Genomic DNA, 21,276 nt, shown 5'->3' on the forward strand with positions numbered 1-21,276 from the left:
CAGATGCTTGTTATCATATTAAGATGAAATGAAATTGTATTTGTAAATGTCCATTTTTTATTTTCGAAATATGCATGATGATAGTGGCGATCAATAAACTCAATAATGTCTGTTGATTAAAAATTAAGTGCTGACAAAGTCTTTTCTCAAAAAAATATTATTCACTATATCCCAAGCTTCTTAATAATACACATATATATTAAATATACAGTTAAAATACCATTCTATTATTATATTTTTTTAATAAAAAATCGTCGAAAGCTTTATATATACATAATAATTTTTGTTCTTTTATGTTACCATAAATTTTCATTAAAGAAATATGATGCATAAACTTTTTTTTATTTGATAGATGGCAAACGAGCAGGAGGCTCACTTGATGGAAAGTGACTACCATCGCCCATGGACATCTGCGACACCGGGGGACAGATGCATTGCCGGCCTTTAAGAAAGAAGTACGCTCTTTTCTTGAAGGTTCCAAACTTAAATTACATATAATATCATTATACATATAGCTTTACTAAGTTGACAAAATTCATGTAATTGGAGTGCTAATTACGAGGCATATTATTCGTATAGATAGAGGCAAAACTGGAAAAGAAACTTATCAAGTCATCAATCTATTATGATAAGTATTTGTCATTATCTAGGCATAAAGGCTACACTCGTTACAATGTTGCAAATATCTTGCGAAGGATATATTTAAAACTAGTCCAATCCTATCAATATTAATAAGAGTTCTTGAAGCAATCATACATAATACGGAAAATTTATAAATGTAAATAACAATACTACATACGTACACTTGAAACTATTCCAAAGAACATAGTAAACATGTACACCTATGTATATAAGTGTCTTTTAATAACTACAAAACTTTATATTTATTGAAGACTAAAAAAAATTAAAGTCGCGCAAAATACTACTTGTGACTAAATTAAATTATTTTTTGCAAGTTAACTTTAAGAAATCCTTATTAGACCCGAGTCAGTCGGTAATCGGTAATCCTGTGTTTGTTATTTTCACCGTAGACGTATTCAATAGGAAGAAATTCGAAACTCACCGCAGAACTCGAGCGTGAAAAATCATATGTAATATGCGATATTAGCTATAATAATTATAAAACTTATCTAACGCTACGTGTAGTGTAGTGGCAAGTTGGCATAACAAAGTCCGAAAGTTGGTTGTAAACATTTCAAAAGTGAGATTCGAAATGAACTCTTACAACACTCCTGTATTTAAAAAATAAAATATATCGCAGTGTCAGAACGTTGATACTGTAACATGAAATCATCGTTTTACTCAACTCTTAAAAGTGTTAAAAGAGTTGATTTCAAATATAATTTAAGCTGTTTTTTTTTTGTTTGTCTTTTTTATTCTCTATTTTAGTATTTATATACCACATTTGATACCACAAATTTCACAATTTGCTGTCTCAATTTTCGTTTCAATTTCAATAAAAAATTAAAATATCAATTAAACAAATACTTTAACGCCAAAGAGAACTCACATAATATTGAGCTACTTCTCGAAAGCCACTTCGCCTATTTAGGAAAATATATGGCATTTAATCCATCATGATAGTCAGCTGCTGATTGGCAGACATTATGATGTATACTAGAAACTTTTTAGATAAACAGGAAGTGCTAAGGCCAATTCTACAGATTAAAACTGAAATAAAAAAAACTAATTGACTACAAAATAAAAATCATAATAGTTCTACATAACATAGTCTGAAATATTTTATTTTGTGGTAAATGAGTGGCTTTTGTAATCACTGCACTGCATAAATGAGACAGCCCCGCTTAGCGACGATTCTACAAATTAACATAGCACTTAGCATATACTTTAAAATAATCTAGGAGTACCTATTAAAAAATTAATATTTATTGAAATCATAATTTCAAAAGATAAAAATGCTACGTATAATCTAAGCTCCGCAAATAAAAAAGAGTTGTCTAAAAATCAATGAAATCAATGAAATATTTCTGATAAAGGGGAATTGAAAGGTATTCGAGTCTTGAGTTAAAATACCTATAATACCTGGCATAGGTCGGAGAAACTGCGTTTTCCCATCACAAGCCTCCTACAGCGTGGTCAATAGCTCATCACTTACCTAAGGGAGAAACTTAACTAAGGGGAGAGAAATCCACCCTCTGCGTCTATCAATATGTTATCTCGTTATCTCTACCAAATATCAGAAACTCAGGACTTAGGAGGAGAACTTCTAGTACTTAAAAATATTCTGGAGCCTGCAGTATATAGTAAAAGATAAAGTTTTGCGCTTTCCAGTAAAATTAAAACCGGTAATTTCCAGTAAAAGTAAAGTTAAATGAATGAAACTCATTAATCAAAACACTGAAATCTATAAAAAATATCAAGAAACTAAAATGGAGTTAGTTGGGTAGGACATACTGGGAACGTCACGATAGGATGCAAAAGCAAACCCACTCGAAGAGACGGAGAGAGTTCCGCTGGGCGAAGGCACAATAGGCGTCCTGGACACCGGTGAGACCCACATAACGGCAAATATCATGTAAAGATAACGCGTTACGCGTAACGCGATTATTCAGCGAGAACAAAAAAGGCCAAACAAGTTGTGTAACACAGTCACCACATGCCAAATTTGAGGTAAGAACAGAAACATTCACGTGTCGGTTGTAAACAAAGCACGTAACTCGTTGAAGTCGTTGGTCTCGATCTCGCTCATGATTCTCAGCGCTCATTCGCTCAACAGATCTTGCCATCCGATTGGATTCCGCTTATGCACAAACCTGCGCCCGATAACGTAAACTACGAAGTTTTCTAGATCTCGAGATTGGCCGTCGTAATTCGATGATTTATGCGTTAAGTTTAACTTGTCACTAAAAAAATACGTAATTAAATTTAATTACTGTTTTCTGTTTATGATTACAAATGTGTATTAATCTTAAAATAAAATTATGCAAATTTTTTGCTCAGATATTTATAATGATCTGTGCTTCTGTTACTAAAAATAAATATCTTATCTAATCAGATCTTTGAAATAACAAAATCTCTGAAGTGAATAACATTAATTTATATATTCACTAAAATTTATAGAAAAGTCACATCGCGATCGAAAATTAAAAAAACATACGAAAATTGAAACGTGAGTAATTGAAATATATTAATTAATTCTGTCTACATGATTGAGACCAATTAATATGTTGATAAAAGATCTTTTATCAAGGTAGGCATGTTCTAGATTTTGATGCGAGTCACCTAATTACAAATATCATATATTTACATTTGAAATGCGAACAAATTGAAATGACGGGTGATATGTAAAATGACCAAACGAATTTCAACAACATAAAATTAAAGTCGTTTACTGACTATATCATTTTTATTATATTTTATTTCATTGAGCATTATTCCAAATTCTTCAGTTTCACCTCGACACGTAAACTTTAAAAATTGACCCATTTATAGGTAAACTTTTACTTCTTATTTATTATAATTTTAAGTGTTTTTTTTTTGTCATCACTAAGTTAACCCACCTTAATTTTACATTGTCAATACCACCTCAAGACATATGATAAACAAAGTGAGCCGAATTTACATATGTACAGATTATAGACATACCATACGTAAACCAACTAATTTATTTGTTTCTGACGTACGAATTTATGTAGGCATGTAGGCAAACCGTGTACAGTGCAGTGTATAATAAGGATTTTTTTACCACGATGCTTGTATACAGGTATAATCTGGATCTACTTCAAACTTATATATGTATTTGCGCACACACGTGTGAACATACATTATGTACATACATTCTGCGTAGTGAGCTGGTCTCCCTTGAGTTGGACGCCGTGGTCGAAATCGATCAGGACGACATCATCATATATTGCTTACATAGCTTGCTTGCTTTGCTTAACCGTGCTTTCTAAAACATGGTATATAGCATTAAATACATTAAAGGCTTGTAAATTACCCACGGCTGGGCACAGCGCGAGATGAATTATTAACATAAATTAAGCACATGAATATTCAATGGTGCTGAATTACATACATTTTTTTTATTCTATAACTTTTTATTTGTTTTAACTACAACAAAATAGTTAAAACTAAAAGGTTATATTATAAATAAAAGTTACATTACTGATACAATAAAGCAAGTAACTGTAAATAGGCTCGTTAGATAGGAAATCATCTGTCATTACATTCGATCTTTGAGAAAACGGAGCTGTTGAGTTAATAACAGTTTCACAAATATCATGCCTCTTAACGCATTACACAATTATCTTCCAAGTCTTGGAATACATACACGTTCAAAGTATAACCTCAAACGTTTTTTCGTCTTAGAATATTATTTACCTTCATCTTGGTGACGTATTTTTGAATTCCATAGTCACAAAAACATTGCAATTTTGTAATTTCAACCGATGAAAAACCACTTTTTCCTTAACGTATAATTTGAATATTGTCACACAGCAAAGCAACTTTAATAATATAGCACAGATAATTTAAGTACCTTGTCTGATTAATATTATCCAGCGAATACTTTTTGATAAGTTCAATAATTCATTTTATTAAAATAAGACGGAAATAACGATTGATTAACTTAGAGTTGCATATTTTAAATTTAATTTATTGACACAAACTGTATAATATAATTTTCCTAATGGTTTTTGTTAAGATTCTAAACTTTTTCCTTAGCTTAATGAAGATTTAAAATCCTCAGTTGTTTTTTTTTTTTATATAAAAAATAGATCAAACATTTTCTTGGCCATAGAATTCTCATTTACAAAGTATTTTTCAATGTTGTCGAACTTAGAAAATACGTACGTTTCGAAACGGATGCTTCTGAGGTTAATTTCGCCACGGAGCAGCAAATGGAAGCATATCGTCGGTGTTGTAAGCATCGTGACTTATTATGAGTTTGTACGTAGCCCGTATAATCGGAGGGCAATACTTTCGTGAGCCTTTATAATTTTATCGATAGTGATGAACATGTTAATTGAAGATTAGACTATAATATTGTAAAATACAGCCTTTGAATAATATAATTAAAGTTTATAGTTTGGATTTATGCGTATTGGCACATACATCATTTTAGCTTATACTAAAATGACGTATGTGCCAATCTCTTTATAAGTAGGGTTCTAATGATTATGGCTGTTAAAATAACAGAGTCTTTCTATTTCGTTAGCACGTCTAGGCCGATATCAACGAAATTTGGTGCGGCGATAGCTTGAACCATGACGGAGGTCATGGATCAAGATCATGAATATTATATAATCGTACCGATACAGTGCGAAAGTTTAAGGCAGTGCAGTTAAATTAATGTTCATATTTTGTAAAAAAAAGTTAAGTTCACAGTCCCAATTACAATATAAATATATATTGGTGTTTACTTTGATGGTGATCTCAATAATAAATTGCTAAACATTTAGAAAGAATTATATTCATTATTTGCATATTTCTTTGCATAATAGATGATAATAGATAATTAAATAAATAATTTCCAATAATAATATAATTCTATCTTTATATAAAATACTTTTTAGGCCTCATAATCGCTACTGCACCTAGGCTGTGATCAAAATTTAGAGGCAAAACATGTTAATTGAATGCCAAAACACACTAATGTAATATGTATACGAATATTTCTGTTACATTGTAAGCCTTAGGTTTCAAAGTAAGGAAAATAGATGTTGAATTTTATTGTAATTTATTTTATTAAAATTCAAGGAGAATTTCGTAAAGAAACAGCTGCAACCCACTAGGCTTAGTCCCTTTTAAATGATAAGACTTGAAGACGCCGATACACATGTAACATATGTGTTAAATTCTCTTCTGTCACATACAGGTTTTCTCGATAAACACAAATTAGGCACATCAAAATGAAATGGCGCTTCTTCGGTTACGATTCAGAAATATTCAAATCACGGGCCATCTTGCATTAACATAAGCGCGAGGAACATCGTAAGTAAACTGAACGTAAAAACGTTGGTATAAGGAATCTATAACATTATCGCTACTCGTGAGGAAGCAATCTTGGCACTCACGTCGTGTGATCACGATGTAAGAAACATCGTGTCAATAATTGAAAATAAGTAAACTGCATCTTCATCTGAGCATTATTTTTTGTAACGTTTAGAAATTCCATGAGATAATGTTTAATGTAGATTTGACAGGATGTGTTTGGAAATAAATTACATGAAATAACCTGACTAAAATTGTACTTGCCGATAAATAATCAAATGTACAAAAATGCGACGTTTACTTTCGAGAGTAATTATTGAATCAACTATATGAAAACCCGGTTGCACTCGGGTGAAATAAATAAAACTAAACAAATATAAATATAGTAACTACCGTACCCCTGCACGAAATTATTAATTGGAACGCACCCTTAAACGTCAAACATGGCCGCCCGTTGAACTTTTATGTCACTGAATTTCATGGATTTAATATCGAAATATCTCGATTATACAAATTTTGCGGATATATACGATCTATCGTAGACCTGGACGAAATTATAATTACAGATATTGTGACAGAAAGAGATAAATAACTGTTTAGTTAAAGAATCCGTAAACAACGTCTACAAGTAAGGCCGTATATACGATATAGCCCATCAAATTCGTCTGTGTCTCTTTTAAATATTTTTTAATCGACATTAAAAAAAGAGGAAGTTACATTATGCTCTACGTGCATTCAACGCATTTACGCTTTTTTGTTAATTGTATATACGAATTAACCGAAAACGACTTGGCTCGACACGATTGAGGTAGGTCGCAAGGTTGTCCCAAATATATAAACATGTTTAACATGACCTTGTTTAATAGACTATTAATTTATAATTCTTATAGACAATCGAGGTAGATATTAACATTGTATTATTTGAATAGATTAATACACGTATCTTATCTAATTCAATTCAGTAGTGTGATATTTATATTATATGTCTGAATTATACCTACAGTTTAAATTATTATGTTTTGACGTTCGTCTACTTCCTTATAAGAATAGTTCTAATTATTTAGCACATTACCAAATTTAAACGTTTTCCGCAAATAAAAATTACACTTTACAACGCGTACTTCGGATATAATACGATGTCACAAAAAACCTAATGTAAAAACATATAAGGCGTACTTTAAAATATCATACATTAGCATTGAATGGCCGACGGATAATTTGTTTGATACGTTACTTAAAAAAAATTATAACCTAAAAAGTTAAACTACTACTCCAATACTTGTTGGTACAAAGTATGCAATTTTCCTCATGTTCACCGAAGACTACGAGGCGAATTATAAGCACAAGTTAAGCACAAGAAAGTTCAAAAATGCAGAGGTGGAAAATAAATCATTTCGTTTTTATTTTTAATATGTAAAATGAAGTATTTTAGCTACTTAATCTATAGTAGAAGTCGCAAAATTTTCGTCCTTTAAAATAATTTTGATGCATTCGCGATATATCTTATTTAATATGAATGATGCCTGTGATACGAGTACGTCGGACAAAAAACGATACTACCACGTTTAAAAGCAAGTAATAAATTATTACATACAGGAGATTCGAAACCGGTTTTTTATATTAATGCTTGAAAATGTTTTGTTCATTTTAGAGGGATCACATCTCAGATCGATAGATTGGCGTCGCGGACGGTGGAAGCAAAGATCTATTTGGAACTACATTTTTTATCTGCCAGCAAGAAACGTCAATTACTTACGATTAAATTAATAGTCTTGATTCAATGCCATTTTTATTGCCCCTGTAAACTTGCATTTATTAATACATCTTGTCTATTAATGGTTTAAAAGATAATGTTCTAATTTATTGGGTGGCAACTGTTAAATTGGATGATGTCAGGGTCTAAAGAAGATCAGCCTTGATAAAAACCGCCATCAATCTTCATTATATTTCTGCTATAAATTATATTTCCAATTAATATGGATTTTATAAGAACATGGTGTTCGGAAACTAACTTATTTATTAGTAAATACATAACATACATATTAATTAGAGTCGGCAACGTATCTGCAACTTCCCCAATGTTGCAGATGTCAGATGAACCTCCAGCTCGTTTGTACTTATATAAAAATTGTATTGTTACCGTTTTTGATCAATTAAAAGAATGTTCGGCCTTACTTATATTATAAAGGCGAAAGTTTGTAAGTGTGAATGTTTGTTACTCTTTCACGCAAGAACTACTGAAGGAATTTTAATAAAACATTACAACTATATAGCTTATACATTAAAATAGCACCTATGCTATAATTTATGGCCGAGATGGCCCAGTGGTTAGAACGCGTGCATCTTAACCGATGGTTTCGTGTTCAAGCCCAGGCGAGCACCACTGAATTTTCATGTGCTTAATTTGTGTTTCTAGTTCATCTTGTGCTCGGCGGTGTAGGAAAACATCGTGAAGAAACCTGCATGTGTCTAATTTCAACGAAATTCTGCCACATGTGTATTCCACCAACCCGCATTGGCGCAGCAGCCGCAGCGTGGTGGAATATACTCCAAACCTTCTCCTCAAAGAGATAGGATACCATAGCCTAGCAGTGGGAAATTTATAGGCTGCAAATGTAAAAAAAAAATATTGTACGAATAATACTTGACAAGCAACCCCTTAAACGGGAGTGAAGCTGAAAATATTATTATATAAGTTGAAGTTGTATTTATCTAAAGCAATGTTATATTGTGGATCCAGATACGGAGAGGCACTCAAAATACACTTTCACAGTGTTTGAAGTTTCACAATCTTAATGTAAATATTCGAAGCGCTCTTTAAAGTCCAAGCTATTTTCCAATCAGGTAACCAATAGTCAAACGAGTCCTCATATGCATATAATCGCTCGATTAACTGAATCTGTACCAATATTATAATTGCGATAGTAACAAAGTCTGTTACCCATAGCCCATGTCAATGTACAGTGGTGACCATTTACCATCAGGTGGCCCTTTTCAAATTTCCATAGAAACTTCATAAGTTTTTAATTATATAGTAAAAATAGTCAAAACATATCGATATTTTTTATCCAAACATACATAATTATTATGCGAGTTGTATAAGGATCACGAACGAATTTCCGTACGTACCAATACAAACACACGCAAACTTCATTTCTCTAAATTAGATACATCCATGAACTATAATGGCACTGCCATTACAATATCTTCCTACGAGAAATTTAAAAATATACAAATTTGTGGTAATAACGTGTTCTTCATATGCAACCATATATATGCTACATAAATATCCAGTTTCTTTCAAAAATATTTCACAAGAATTTGACAATAATTTATGACAGTAACCTTTTGGAATCGAGTCTAAAATTATACCAAGTTATGTTTTTAGTATGGATATTTTATTGATAAAACACATCCAATTTCCTGTCATATTCAATATAGACACAGATTATATCACTAGAATAATTGCCTAATAAGGCAATAAACATACAACGATACAATTTTTGTAACTTCTATATTTGCTTATCAGTATTATACGCAATATTTAAGTGCTCTTAGAACGAGCAGGACGATGTCCGCACAAAAAACAGCTTTGAAGGCCATCAACAACGAATTGTCGAGATATGTAAATGTATATGACGTACGTACTTCATCACAATCTGATAAAAGGTTTGAGATGATAAATCAGTAAGCTTGCAGTGATCATGAAATAATGAACGCGTTCGTAATATTAATGATAGCATTACTTGAACGAAATATACTCACGTGCGTGATGTTGACTTAATTCAAGTTCTAAATTCGAAATGTTTTATAAAATTACCTTTGTTTCATTTATATATTTCTATAAAAACGCTTCGTTCACACACATAACGAATCATGTCAAACACAACACCACCCCAACAAACATATCCGAACAAACTAACATTTTTCTTTTATGAAAACATACCATACATTTTTATTGAATATAATTGATACCTTCCAAATTTAAAAAATAGAAATGCGTAATGGCTTTCAGTAATAAAAATAATTTGGTCAATTAACTACACTGTTTCGTCTAGAAAGAACGCCTCGGTGGTTAATTTTGTAAGTTCACGTGTGAGGTCGAGCGGCTTGTAAACATGTATTCAACCTCAAGAAGCATGAAATTTTTCATTAATTATTTATTTATAATATTTACAAATTTAATATAGAATATAATAAATATTAATAAGATAGTTTTAATTAAGTGATTATAAGTGGAAACTATGTTAAATAAAACCAATATCAGCAGGTTGTTTCAAATAAAAAAAAAATTAACACTATCTAGCGACTTTTTTTACAAATTTGTTTTACTTTTAAAACGTTGTTGAACGTTTATCCTGGATAATCCCTTTTTAAGAGACATTTTAAAGAGATCGTGAGCCAAAATCCTTACCTATCAATTACTTAAACAAAAAATACTGTACAAAAGTTTAGTCTCTTTTTATTAGTATCTATAATGTATTGATAAAAAAATCATGTATTGCTATATTATTTTCGAGAAAAAATGGAATGAAATCCAAACTTCAAACTTCATATAATTTCTACAAAACTTAGCATCGTTAACCGAATAAATACTTATAAATTTAAAGTATTTACAATTATAAAGTCAAAGTATTTTTTTTACTGAAAAAATGGCAAATTGGAACGCCCAAAATGGCATTCCGTCCTGACGCTCACAAAGGTAGGACGTATCGCTCGCCGTCTCGTGCCACGCTTTTCTACGTAAACTGTCCCTCGGTACACGTATAGCGCAACTAAGATGTTTTGATCTAAAATATTTATTTTAACTTGTATAAACTTTTTCATCAATAAAATATATCTTTCTAATGATAATATACGTATTTTAACCGACTTTGTACAATTGTATTTTTTTATTATTGTTAATTCCGAAATAAAATGGCATACGAATTATAATATATTACTGTAATAATTATAACATATTGGGTATACAAATTTGAGTTCATAAAAAATATAATAAACTAAAGATACTAAGGATTTTCTTCTTTTAATTTGAGGTAGGTTGAAATGATTTATAAATGCGTGGTACCACGTATCTTTAATTTATTATATTTTTTTATGAACTCAAATGTGTATACCCAATATGCTATAATTATTACAGTAATATATTATAATTCGTATGCCATTTTATTTTCTATACTTGAAATTCTATAATTAAAAATAAAACTCATAGGATATATATATACGGAATAAACAATGTAATATCATCACGATGCTTCATATCGATTGGCTTGACTATACACGCATACGCAGCTACACGCACACAAACATAAAAATGTCAGAAACTGAGCGGCAGTTGGAATAAGCGCTCTTAACACAATGTTTTTCCACTTCGTAACTGATATAATAAAGTTCACTCACCCACACGATGTTTATTTCGAAATGTCATCGAATCAACTTTTTGTCTCCAATAACAAGTTACGAGATCAAGGGGATAATTTATTTTAGAGGTTACATTTTTTACACGCATAATTGAAGTTCCTTGCCTAATAAATGTTGTTACAATCCTTCCTGCTCTATAATATTTGCTCTAAAATCTAAATACACCTTCATTTATATTAGATTCTATAGGTATTTTATCATACTAACGTAAATGAAATATTTATTTATATAGAATAAAATACCAAAATCATTTTGTAATATATTTTCTGTCTTATGGCTTGCTAAATTGTAATCAGTTTTGTTATTCTGAGTGACGATAGTGCTGTTGATAGAACACATGGAACTCAACCAAAAATCACTATTTCAAATTTGTGTTTAAAATACATCAGAAAATATTGTGAGGGAGCCTATATGCTTCTATTCAACTACATTATATAACTAGAATATACACCACCAGTCTAAGTGGTATATTTAGTAAAAGAGACTCTAAGCCGATTCTTTATAGAAGGAAAGCAAACCTCTTAATTGCAGTTGGACGTTTTGTACTAAGTTTTTTTGAACTATGTACTAACATTTGTTAGATTATAAAAATGAGCGAAAGTCTTGATGCTGAACTCGTATTAAATACATATGTATCTATAACAAGAGACTGTTAATCCTGTGCGTTATATTTTTCAGGGTATGTCGGATTGTTGCTTCAACGGATTAAGAGTCAGGTACTAGAAAGTACATCTCTGGTTTTGTACGCTCTCATGTACTATAATAAATAGCTGAGTTGGCTCAGTGGTTAGAACACGTGAATTCTAATCGAATTGCATGTCAATTAGGACAAGCTCCACTGATTTTTTGTTTAAAATTTATCTCTATCCTGTATGGGATTAAATCCTATCACATATCTAGCAACCCGAATTGGAAAAACGTAGAAGAATAAGCTCCAAAAACCTCAAAATGCGAGAAAGCCTAAGCCCAGCAGTGGGACGTTAGCATTACACTATCGTGTACTACAATATCGTCTCCACTGTGAGTTAGTCTTAGATATGGTCTTCCGCAGCCAAAATTCGGTCAAGAGAATGTTACTCTTATATATTCTATAAGAGTGCAATTTGGTAGTTTTTAACGTGTTTTAAATGACTTTATTAAAAAATTTAAAGCAGTTTTGTTGAATAGTTACGATGAAGTAACTAATGTGAGCATTTTAAATTAAATTAATTTGAACAATTATTTTTAGAACATGATTTCTTTTGATGTACATATATTATAGATTAAAAAACTGGTACGTACGTTCCAAAAATGATATTATATAATTTATACTCGGCGACTTTTTTTAATTGATAGCCTTGTAATCAAGATATTTATTAAAAAACATAGGCACTCATGCACTTAGATTCAACGTTGAGCTAACACTGGTTCAGAAAGTAGGTTCCTGTAAAAAAAAACTGTTATTGTTATAGTGGCAACAAAAGTACATCGTCTGTGAAAATTTCCAGTGTCTAACACGGTTCAAGAGATACAGCCTGGTGACCGAGTGTCTGACGGGCAGCGGAGTCTTACTAATAGTTTTACCTTTTGGGTAGGGAATCCTAAAAAAGAACAAAAATCTCAAGTATTACTTTTTTTCATATCATATACGTATGTAGGGGCAAAACACCAAATCATGAGTGGTTACAGGTATCGTGGGCGCCATCGGGATTGAATGCGACCACATAACAAAGTATAAACTGCTTCAAAATTATTATTTCATAATTACTAACATAAAACATCAATCCAACAGTTAAAATCGAGGAGCGAGTTCGCGACACCGATCTGACTCCACTCAACAACATTTCTACCTTATATTAACTTTTCTAATGATCCATCTCGATCCAGCTTTTTGCCACATTGTTTATTACGTATTACCCATATTCCCGCCACAGACTACATAGCCACTATATAGTTCCCGCCAAAACGTTAAGATGGCGCCTCGACCCCGTTCAAGGATAATCCTCGACTCTGATTGGTCGTGACGTATGATACAATCTTATACTAGTAACTTTGAAGAAACGCATCAATATCAAATACAATTTAAAATGTAAACAATGAACTATTCTGCCACGTCCTTCGATTTAGATACACAATTTTTGCGTAGAGATTATAACCTCTGAGTCGGGTATCTCTCAAGGATTTCCTGTACGACTAAAAAGTAAAAATTCTAAATGTGTCATAATACTTGAGTTTATTTTAATATACTTAAATATTAATATTTTAGTGTCAGTTTAAGTACAAATAAAATCCATCAAATCTTATTTTTGTCAGTTTTATTATGTATAGCTTGTAATTTAGTAACAAACATTTGTATTTAAAATAAATCTGTATAAAATTGTTTCGTTGTGAATATATTACATAAACGCTTTTAACGTTATTATTCTTGACACAATAGCAAAACCTTTACTTCATTTCAGTGAACTATAATTACTTAATAAATAATAGTGAAGGTAGGTCTAAGCAGGATGTAATGGTAAACTCCCAATCCGTTCGTCTGACGATCGAGCTCACGGTCGACTTCAACACGAGCCTGAATCCTTCAGTAGTGCCTCACTTTAAATAAGTTAATTAAAACACTTTTTTATCTTTAAATAATACTTTATTTCTATAAGTATCTGAAAAATTATAAAAATATTCATGGTTTTAATTAAAAGGCTTTATATTTATTATAATACTTTTCTAATAAATACAATTTCATTTCATTTTCACAAGCACTAATTACTTTTTATAGTACTATTTATAAAATCAGGTACAAAAACTAGCAAAAAACTTTGTTAATTATCATCCACTTCCAACACTTCCGCTTGTGAACGTTTAAGAATAATATTCTAAAATGATAAATGTATCAGATTGCAATCGGTCCTATTTAGATTACAATTTAATAACAGATTACTCTAGTTGTTATTAACCTCGCAATATCAAATGTAAAAAGTCTATACAATAGCTCGTCTGCCAAGCTCGGCTCAGGGCCGGACGACCCACGAACTACAAGAATGCTATACTTCACGACCTCAAAACAAGTATAATGACTTGTCCATAGGAGGATATTTTCGAATAAAAGTAAGTGATTTATCAATAACGTGTCATTAACCTTATTATCAGGAAATACAATTTAATTTTAAATATAAAATACGTTACAATGCACCGAAAGAATACGGTAAAAAGGAAACATATAATTTTTTTGGAGTTTTTACAACGAATCTATTTATTTGTACACGCAGTTCTTCTGCTTCATCTCCTACTTCTTACTCTTATACGAGATCTTTTTACGGTACGTCTAATTAAAAACTACTAGGCCAATTAAAATAAACTTATACTATAGAGGTAGCCGGTTTAGACTTGACAAGACTTTAGTGTATAATATTATTATTTAAGTAGATGCGCTTCGTAGTTTCATCCTCTCTAAGACAAGCGTTAATTTAATGTTCTTATGTATTATAAGAACATTACGTGGTGAAAACTATGTTAAATTATACAAATTACTTCTTAAGTACACATGAGTTGAAAAAATAATTTTACCTTTACTTTGAACAGGGTATGTAATGTGACTCATACGTCCCTCTTTTAATATACTTATAAATTCCAAAATATCCCGCTCTGATAAAAAAACAGGTATTCAATATTACATTTAAAAACAAAGCTTATATCTTAAAATAAAATTTCCTCAAAAATGAAAAATCCATTTACACTTTGATTTTATGACAAATGACAAAATTGACAAGTATAAGTTACTGAGGCTTTTACTGACTTAATATATAAATAAAAAACCAACAAAACTTAAAGTATTGTCATCCTGTTTTGCCTGCTTTTAAAAATGCCATAAATATACACATTAGGTATATCGCAGTTTTTATAATTATATATTACAATTTACTTCATAAAAACAACATTGTAATGATAAATAAGTTTTATTATGCGCTAATCTGGTTTCATTCCTTACATGCAATATTAAACGGCATAATATGCGTAATTTAACCAATTAAGGCAAAAACGTATCAGGTTTTAAGCTTTATGATTTTACTAAAAGAGATAACTACAAGTTTTTGTTTACAATGGACACGTTATACGTCACTAACTTGGACTATGTTTATCCATATGCACGTTGAAAAACGTTTTTCAGACATGACATGACTACGGATCGATTTTAACTTTTCAAGATGTATTTGTTAACAACACTTTTTAAATTTTTATGAACACAATTTGATACTTTGATTTAAATTGTTAAAATTTCTGTAACATAGATTTCAATACCGAATAATTCATGTTACTATCAGTTTAATTTAAATAAATAATTTAATAAAGTTGAAATATTATTAAATAAAGTAGAAGCAATAAAAGTTGAAACAGTAAACTATTATTTAATAGATTTTTGTTGCTTCCAATTTGATTTGATTCCAAGTGGTAGAGAATTCGATTTAATAGTTAGTCTTTTACTGTTTAAGTTTTTTAATTCGATATAAATACTTAATTGACAACACTAACTAACTGCCTTTTCATTAATTTATCAACTGGCGAATAAATAATGTTGCATGTAATGAATGAGTATATTATAATTATACACACCACTTGAGTTACACGTTACACCAGATGAGCTTGACAGAAACACATTAAAAAAAATCTGCAGACTTATGCAATTTCTCTAAAGTAGTTTTGTTGATTCTAAGCGTCCCCTTAATAATTTACATTTTAAATACCCTCGCCTGTACGCGAGAAACCAATCTTTATTTTTTGTACCCCTTTGTAAGTGTGACTATGCAAAAAATATGTTCTTGTTACGTGTATGTAAAAAATTATAACATACATTATAAAGTATTAGATATATTTAACTCAAAAATTCGTGAATTTAAATTTAGTTTACGTCATATTATAAGTTTGTTTGTATACATTTTAAGTGGAAACTTGATTGATTTTTGTTTTTCTTATGTTTGTTTTTTACTATTAAGTGTAATTATAATTGTTTGTTTCCCAAATAAATAAATAAAGTAAATGCATGATCCACTCTTCTTTACCATCCTTACAATTAACATCAAACATACCTTACGCATCTAAGAAAATAAGCTGAAACGGACTACTTAAAAATACTTAGTGTATTTCTGTTATCTACTTTTGTGATTGATCATAATTTTTTTCAATATGATAAAAAATATACAGGATGCGATGGCTTAATTTTTAAAACAATATGAATTTAATATATCAATTAAAGCTCATGCAAGGCACACGTCACGGAAGTAAAACCTATTTACATCAATAAACCTTCCGTTTAGAACAGTTGCATTCAAATTAGACCTTCAAATCTTGCACTGATTGCTTCCAAAGTTTCAATTCAAAATATTCAATGATAACTTCAATACAATCCTTTTAATCAATTCTGACTTATATTTATTTCATCGATATACATCGACATGCAATGTACTTAATAGCAAAAGTATACAATATATTTGAAATGGATAATTGATTTTCATACAGGATATTAAAATTAACTTGCAATGAATTATAAATATAAAAATTTCCTGCCAAACTGGTATCCAGCTCTTTTTGCTGAATCCACATTCCGAACCTTTTGTAGATTCATGTTGAACTCACGTTACCGACTTATTCATTGGCTATTCAAAATTAATGAAATATTTAAATTTATTAAGCCATAAAATAAAATTCTTTGCAACAAAATTTAAGTAATAGAACTTAAGTATTCACCCAGGCTTACTTTAGCATCATAATAGATCTACATATTACATTTCGGAGACGATCATTAATGCAGTCTTTAAACGTAGCGCGGTGCAGACACTCCTGTTTGCGCCGCGACAGTTTTATTGTATTGTATTAACGTGTTAATACAATGTAAGATGTACGCTATCGAGGTAATTCAATTGTAATGGCTTATGTTAATTTATTATTTTTAATGTATTTCTAAATTTAAATTAGCTTTTCTTTTGTCTACTCGATTACCTAAATCTGACCGCATAGTGTCCAACGATGATAGCAACAGCCATCCGACAAGATATGTCGGCTAGCTGTTACCATCATTGCTCGGATGGCAAAATCCGAAACTATAACGAATTGCAGAAAATACTCAAAAGAGTCGGATACCCGATTTTCGTGAAAGCTACAACTGAATATTTGGATTTAAAAAAAAATAATACTCACATACAATAATGACATAATAAGGCAAATTTAAGAAAAATGTTGAAATTTAATGCATGTCATTGATTCCTTACCCGAACCTTGTTCGAAGTGATGATCAATAAATTATTTTTTATCGGCCGCGTAATGTTCCAATTTCAATTTTTTATAAATATTAAATAAATGAAAACTAAGTTGTAGAAAAAAAGTTTGTTTAGGAACGAAGTAATAATGACAGAAGCATAAAATTCCATACAAGTCAAGCTAGGAACAGCTAATCTTACATCAAATCTGTCTTTACGAATATCTGCGCGTGCCCTTAACGTCGCGTCGGAAGCGTTACACTTAAAAGTCAAGGGCATTACTTATACTGGACCAATGTTAACTTGTGTTATTTAAATATCATGACAGACATAGCGACGATGTTGAGACGCCTTTCGAAAAGCGATTTTTTTTTTAACAGAAGGACATTGATACATCGTTAAAAGATTTGAGATTGACATTACTAAATCTAAAGCAACTTATATTTCAGAATAAGGCTACTCTAACATTATAACGGGTTTTAGGAGATACTAAACTGAAACGACCACTTATTAAAGCTGTTTCGTTAAACTAAATAAAAAACGGAGTTAAAGAAGCTATTACAATAAAAAATATGGTAGTTCTAAAATATCGTATTCTTAAGTAACTTAAAGTACTTTTATCTATTTTATTTTTAGGATATCAGATAAATCTTACGTTACAAGAATAATAAAATACTACTTACACCACCAATCTATCTATTTCTATTACGGTTTAAATTTAATATATTATTTCAAGTTGTTAAAAAAAACTGGATATGCATTAATTGCTACCAAATAAACTTCAGATTATTAACACAGATTATGTCATTAGTAAAGCCTATTAATCTGTATCAGAATATTATCTGACAAAATTGCATGAATTGAATGATTGTTGCAGAAACGAGCTGTTTGGTGTAGAAATTTTATGCATTTTATTGTAAATGGCAAATTTAAATTTTACGTATTTTATTGCAAAATATTGGAAGTTTACAATCTAGAAGATTTATTAAACTAACGATCCCGATTTAAATTTATACCTCCGCAACGTCATGGTGATCGGTATACTAATTTATGTACTGCAACATCATTACTTTTATGGTTTATTGGTGCCGAATTAATCTCAAAGAGATACCCTATCTCCATTTATATTTGTCAGATGGAGAACATAATAACATTTGACAGTCGAAATAAAATCAGAACAATGTAATCCAAGAACAATGTAACTGTTATTTATTTAGAAGTCAAAATTGGTCAAAGGTTTTATTTAGTATAAAAAAGATAGTTCTTAATACAATAAAATAAAAAATAATTTTAAGAATGATGAATGTGAATTTTACTTTTAAGTAATCCCTATACAACAAAATAAAATTTTGCAATATTTTAACTTCAACACTCACTCCATTTTAATAAATATTTATGACCTTAAATTCCATAAGAGTCTATTGAAATACGATTGAAACATCTCACAATTACAAGTATTATAGGCGTTAAATTGATTATTGTTTGAATCGCCATTAGATTGTTACAAAATGCTTTCGTAAGCTATGTTTAAATAAATAAAATATAACGCAAACTCACAAGAGAGCAGTAAAGATATGTATTACAGTAGAACGTGCTAGTTAACAAAATTTAACAACTTATAAACGGTTTACTAAATCCTATAACAGAAATTGTTAGTTCAGCTGAGTTACCCTGTTGTTAAAATTTACCGGATTAGAATGTACGGGTACACTCGTGTGACGGTTCTATGTAATATTTCACCAGAAAGATGTGAGTAAGACGAACTGTCGATTGATGTCGTTGTAGCGTGTCGAAAAGGTCTCTATGTTCTCATACTTTTTAATGTCACTCAACCAGTACTGCCAGCGGCCTAGCTCAACACTTAACTCCTTTACAACAATGTGATGTAATTAGTTATGACAAAATATATAATAATCGCCAATGTAAATACTATTACGACACAAATTTACAACGAAATTGTTAGCTTTTATCTAAGTAAAGAATACTTTATGGATAATTAATAAATTAAATTCATTTGTCTGTCAATACCAGAGCAACAGATGTCTGTCTAAGATACTGTTTGATGCAATATAATTTTAAAGTTTAGGCAACAATTATGTCTTGCTTAAGTTGCACTAAAATGCAGCCTTAATTCGTGGTTAGTGCTATACGAAAGATATTTTGCGGTTGGTTTAATAACCTTTTATAATTTTACTTGATAAAAAAAAACAATTAGATTGTTAATATTATTTTATAATATTGAACGTTTTATTAATAGCAATATATCGATATCATAGAAAAAAAAATCTATTAAAAATCAATTTAACTAAATCTTTATGACATTTTTAATGCATATAAAAACAATACAAACTGCACAAAAATGATGTACCTAGATCATAAATATTATAAATCTAATGAAACTAGAAACGGACATTTCTAGGACAACAATTTCTAGGACAACTGTCCTAGAAATTATAAAACAATTGTACCATTTAATAAAACTTTAAGAATAATTGATATGTGAAAATAATAATATTATTATTATGTTGCCTGTAATTCAGGTTATTATGTAAAAAATACGAACGTTGATGTCGTATTATTCTGTAATTGATATTCATTGAAGTAATTTACCGGAAATTATAATGTGATTAATAAATCTCAGTCACGGCGATGTCTCACTTTCATAATCCGATAGAACGGTATTCCGATATGATCCAAAAAGATCGAAGAGATTTAAGATAAATGATGGCGTGTGCTTTCCAAACAATTGATTATAAGCATTGCAAAATACTAACTTTTAAGCACCCCGGCCCACGGTTAGATTTTTTTTCAAATGATCAGTAATCACCACTTCCCATAGTCATTGATATTGTAAGAAGTATTAACCTCTACATTGTAAATGCGCCAACAACCTTGGGAACTACAATGTTGTCTCTTGTGCCTGTTGTTACACTGGCACATTCACCCTTCAAACTGGTACCAAACAATACTTATTTCTATTCAGTAAGTATTTTCTTTGGCCGAAGATGTACGATGAATGGGTGGCACCTACCCACTGCACAAAGCCCTACCACTAAATGAACCGAAATTTCGAGCTAATTACTCGACATACAAGACATAACATACCGAAATGATTGTGATTCGAATAACTACTTGTCGTGCTCTAAAATAAAAACAAAAGCCTATTAAAAAGGCTAATTTATGAAGTATAAAATAACTATATTTATCATTGAAAAATTGAAGATGAGCATTTAATTCGTTCCGGTTCAGCTTTGCCAGTCACGATTTATTAAATGTCAAATTCCTGTGAGCACACGACTTCATGATCTCGATAGCAGATAGGATTGATGCGAATTCATTGCGATAAATCACAGAATACTTGATTGTTATATCTTCAGTTTTATTACCATTTCATCGGCTTTTATTAATATAGAAAATATATTTTCTTAAAAACCTACGCCTGCAGGGCCTTAACTTTTTTTTTGAGTAGTTCTGGAGTTTTCTACACCACGCTGTTCTATTAGTGGGGTACGCATATGGTAGATTTTCGAAGAAGAAATGAATTTTACATGCAAAATTAAGCACTTGACAATTCATTGGTACTTTTCTAGTTTTGACGCAACATTAGCTAACGTGCTCTAGACACTGGGACATACCGGCTGCCCCTCTCCATATTTTCTTGAAATAATTAAAATTGTTC

Source organism: Vanessa atalanta, chromosome 5 (genome assembly GCF_905147765.1).
Source record: "Vanessa atalanta chromosome 5, ilVanAtal1.2, whole genome shotgun sequence".
Taxonomy (NCBI): domain Eukaryota; kingdom Metazoa; phylum Arthropoda; class Insecta; order Lepidoptera; family Nymphalidae; genus Vanessa; species Vanessa atalanta.